At 37.5% G+C, this 5,229-nt stretch overlaps 1 pseudogene; it reads right to left on the bottom strand.

Moving 5' to 3' along the window:
- Positions 1 to 202: 202 nt before the first annotated feature.
- LOC149183846 (uncharacterized) lies at positions 203 to 3,776 on the bottom strand (annotated as a pseudogene).
- Between the last annotated feature and the right edge of the window lie 1,453 nt (positions 3,777 to 5,229).

The following is a 5,229-nucleotide window of genomic DNA, read 5'->3' as shown; positions in this document are numbered from 1 at the left end:
TTTGGCAAGACCAAGAGTGAAAACATGCTTCCTTACGACCACCAACAAATTATTCCAAGTAACTTAATTTTCCTTCAATAACAATAATAAATCAACCTACATTCCCTGTTAAGATTACCAAAAACAAAACTCAACACATTTCACTGGAATGTAAAATAAATACCTGATCCGGCCCATTAAGTTCTATGTCCGGGGCAAAGTTCTATATCTTTGCCGCACACAGATAGATCTTCAGTGCAACCATGTTATTATTATTTGTTTGCCAATGCAATGGTACTGCATTACTGTAGATACTATGAATATGACTGTTGTAACTGTTACCGTTCCGTGCCGCTACAGTGTCCAAATTATTCCTATATGACCCTTCCCCGACCAAAGAAGCCAGTTTCTGTTGTTGCTGCAACTACCACTGCAGATCGGGAAGCGTAACCCCGGCTAGATTCGAACTGCCGATCAAATCGCTGAACGAGCATGAACTGGAGTTTAGCAAATCTCCAGAATTGAGAATCTCAGGGTTTATATAAATTTGCTGATCCATAGTATCTATTGATCCGTAGTCGAGAGCTACAAGGCCGGTAAACGGCTCCGGGACGGAAACCGTGCAGCATTTCTCTGCAGGAACGCTGCAATGCGCCTGGTCTGTTAAAGCCTCTTGTAATTGCCAACTAAATCCATAAAGGCCAGCAGTTCCGTCTCCGGCAGGGGTGTTGACATGCGAATTCGAAGAAAAAGAAGAAAGCGTGCCAGTGACGGTTCAATTCTCGCTGTTGCTGGCAGCTGCAGGGGAAACGGAAGAGGATTTCATGAGGCCAGGGTTCTGCGGCATCGTTTTTTTGTTTTTCCGGCAGCTCGGAAATATTTAAAGACAAAACTTTAAATTTTAGCTGGGAACTTTAATCTTAGCACTAGATAACCAAGCTTTTCCCCAATTTAAGTGAAATCGGACCACCACTAAAAACCAGACCGCAAAATTTTGCCGGATACCCTAATTTTAACACGACTTAGGCAAAATGATGACGGCTTTAAGTGGAATCGAACCTCAAATGGAAAAGCGGACTGCAAATTTTTGAGACTCTAGTTTAAGACCAAGTTATCCAAATTCATGGCGGATTTAAGTGTGGAATCGATAACAGATGGAAATAAGATGCTTTTTATAAGCAAGCAAATACAACCTTCCGCTCGGAATAATCTGAAGACAACTGCAAATTTAAAAATAAATAATTCACATAATCTCTACTTACAAGATAACCAATAGATTAGAATCAAAATTTTAAAACAAATACCACACATTAAATATAATTAAATATTACACGTTAGTTTATAGAACAAATTAAAGTTAATATTCCAGGCCATTAAACTTTGCCAAGTAAAGGTTATCAATGTTTACTCATCAATCACTTCGATTTTTTTTTGATGGGTGGGGAAGTGTATTAACAAAAAGGATCATGGAACTTTCGCAATTTCTATATGCCTTTTTCATCGCTCACATTTAAGCTGAATCAGTTTTTGCCCTGCTGTCATTCACAAGTGTTAATTTGATCTATTTGATCTATTTTCGGTATAACAAAACAATGCTAAAACCAAATTGTAAGGAGATATCAAGGTAAACATAGGAAACAAAAGTATCACCCAATTTAGGAAAAAAACCTAATATTATGTACAAATTATATTTCGGACAAATCACAAAACAGTTTTCAAGGTCGACGTCTTTCAAACCACTTACTAAGGTTCATCATCGTTTTTGTCTTCATGATGAACCACAATAAGTGGCTCCAAATGCGTCGACCTTGAAAAGTATTTTGTGATTTCTCCCAAAGATAATTTGTACAAATTATGAATCACAAAAGCCTACATGCTGAGAACATAATATTATTTATTGTAAATTAGCCCATAGGGTTAGTTCTATTGGTTGAGTCCCAGTCCTTAAAACACTTTTGTTATTGAAAGGTCGCATGTATGTATTGTAAATCAACCAAGAGGATTAACTCAATTGGTTGAGTCCCCTTCGTTAAAACATATTTGTTATTGAAAGGTCACAGGTTAAATTCTCTCGACACCCTCAAGGTTAGGCTCCGTGGTTGAGCTGACAGAAAATGATCCCTTCAAGTGGATCTGTCTGATACAAATTTTTTGTGGACACAGAAGTCCCCTCAGGGTTATCTCAATTGGTTGAGTCCCCATCGTTAAAAGCACATTTTCTATGGAGAGGTCACATGTTCAATTCTCTCGACACTCATGGTGCTAGGGTACGTGATTGAGCTGGTAGGAAGTGATTCCTTCAAGTGACACTCTTGGTGCTAGGGTACATGATTGAGCAAGCAAGAAATGATTCCTTCAAGTGGGTGATTGAGCTGGCAGGAAGTGATTCCTTCAAGTGACACTCTTGGCGCTAGGGTACAAAGTGATTGAGCTGGCAGGAAGTGGTTTCTTCAAGTGATACTCTTGGCGCCAGGGTACGTGATTGAGCTGGCAAGAAATGATTCCTTCAAGTGGGTGATTGAGTTGGCAGGTAGTGATTCCTTCAAGTGACACTCTTGGAGCTAGGGTACGAAGTGATTGCGCTGGTAGGAAGTGATTCCTTCAAGTGACACTCTTGGCGCTAGGGTACGTGATTGAGCTAGCAGGAAATGATTCCTTCAACTGGGTGATTGAGATGGCAAGAAGTGATTCCTACAAGTGACACTCTTGGCGCTAGGGTACGAAGTGATTTCTTCAAGTGAGTGATTGAGCTAGCAGGAAGTGATTCCTACAAGTGACACTCTTGGCCCTAGGGTACGTGATTGAGTTGGCACGAAGTGATTCCTTCAAGTGGATATATCTGGTACAAATATTTCATAAACATCCATAAAAAATAAAAATAACAACAACACTATGTAAGAAAACACAAAAAACATAATATAAGACTATATAAAAATATTAAGAAACACATAATATAAACCAAAATAAAAAGAAATATTGAAAAAAAAGCATAATATTATAGTATTATATATCAAAATAGAATGAGATGAGAAAAATATTATAAAAAAAAATAGAAAAAAGAAAAAAGACGACATAATACTAATCAAGAATATTATGTTTTTTTCAAATTTATCTCCATCATCGCTCTATAATATATTTTCACTTAACCCTACGCTCAAAGACAATGTTATTAAAACTATTTCATATTTTATATTTTCACTTAACCTTACCCTCATAAACAATGTTATTAAATCCATTTCATATTTTACTCAATTGAAAAATGAACACTAAAATGCTAAAAATTTAAGTCTCTCACTTTTGATGTTTTTTTTTTCATATAACACGCTTGGCAGGCCACACCCAAAAGGGCACACAACAGCACAGCTTAGCCAACCGGGGCGAGCCTTATATTTCTCTATCGCCCCCCACATGTCAGGGGACATTAATGCCCCCCACATGTCAGGGGGCATTAATTAAAAAATTGTGGTGAAAATCCCCGCCCCAAACTTACCTCTCAGGTTACTAAGCAAGTCACTGTTCCCACGTTTGACATGGCGAGCAATGTCGGGACTGTGACACTGACAATAACTGACCGTCTGGTTGAAAGTAGGTGGAATCATTCCCATGGAGACCGCCACGTAATCAAATACAGACACAACTGACAGCGAAACTTACGGAGTGAGAAGAGAGCGTGGACTGAACGGACTGACTTGCGGCCCCACCACAGGCGCCGCCACTGCGTGCCACGAAGAACGATGCCACCGTGAACATGCACCATCAGTCCGGTGAGGATAAAACGCGGCGGGGCCACTTAACATTGCCGGCGCCGAATGAAACTCCCGGAGCGAGTCCCAAACCGAGCCATATCCGAGAGATCGCAACACGACACGTGGAGCCTCGCAATTGGTGGGACCAGGTGCTCAGAAGTGCGTCAGCAGCGTCGCAATTGGTGGGACCAGGTACTCAGAAGTGCGTCAGCAGCGGGGAATGCGCTCGAGTTGCGCACAAAGCCAGTCTGCCACACTCGCCGATGACTTATTTTTGTTCACAGTGGAAAATGCAGTTGTCTATAACGTCATTTTTTGAAAGCTTTTCCGGCGGGTTTTTCCTGTCGAAATCCGGCAAGAATTTATTGGAATCACAAGTTTGATAGCTAGTTTCTGCACAATGAAAGCGTCCCAGGGGTTTTCGAGGGTGCTGAATCCAAATATGCAGTTAAAAAACCATTTTAACTGCAACAAATCAAGATTTAACCTCAATTTCTTCCGCCGGATTCCGTCACCGGAATCTCCAAAAAGTCGCATTATAGACAACTCCGTGGAAAATTAGTTGTTAAATTAGAATTAATGGCAATTATTACTGGTTTTTATTCATTAATGCCGGTTGACACATTAATGTTATTTAAAGAAAATTATGAATTATTAGTTGGTGATATGTAAGTGATAGATTTTCACTTTTGTTACACATCTTAGTTTTGAGCTGTTAAATTGATTTTTTGTTTCCAAAAAACCAATTTTTAATTAAAAACAGTTTTAAAACATACTCCAAATCTAATTATGCAGTTGTCTATAACGTGACTTTTTGAAAGCCTTTCCGGCGGGTTTTTCGGTCGAAATCCGGCACGAATTTATTGGAATCGCAAGTTTGATAGCTAGTTTTTGCACAATCAAAGTGTCCCAGGGGTTTTTCAGGGAGCTGAATCCAAATATGCAATTAAAAAACCATTTTAACTGCAACAAATCAAGATTTAACCTCAATTTTTCCACCGGATTCATCTCCAAAAAGTCGCATTATAAACAACTCCATTCTATATCTGCAAAGTAACAATAATAATTTATTAAATTATTAACCTCTCTATTAAATACAGCACAATATAATATAATAAAAATTTGAATAACCATTAAATGCCACACAATATAATAATACATAATAATAATTTATTAAATTATTAAACTCTCTATTAAATACCGCACAATATAATATAGTAAGCAATTGAATAACCATTAAATACCACACGATATATTAATACACTTTAAAGAAGTTGAATAACCATAATAATACACTAGTAAGAAGTTGAATAACCATTAGCAAAATAATTTCCGACGTGTTTCCTATTCAAAATAACTGGGCATGCAGTTTGATATTCATTTTTTATTATATGTATTTTTATTAATTTTTAATGTAAATACCAATTAATTTGTATCTTAAAATTATTATAATGTTAAATATATATATATATATATATATAATTTTAGTACGCTATAAAATAAT

The sequence above is a fragment of the Pinus tabuliformis genome, chromosome 3_2 (genome assembly GCF_031772625.1).
Source record: "Pinus tabuliformis cultivar Carrire ecotype Pingquan chromosome 3_2, CPIR1, whole genome shotgun sequence".
In the NCBI taxonomy this organism is placed as follows: Eukaryota; Viridiplantae; Streptophyta; class Pinopsida; order Pinales; family Pinaceae; genus Pinus; species Pinus tabuliformis.
This window is presented reverse-complemented; position numbering and strand designations above follow the sequence as displayed.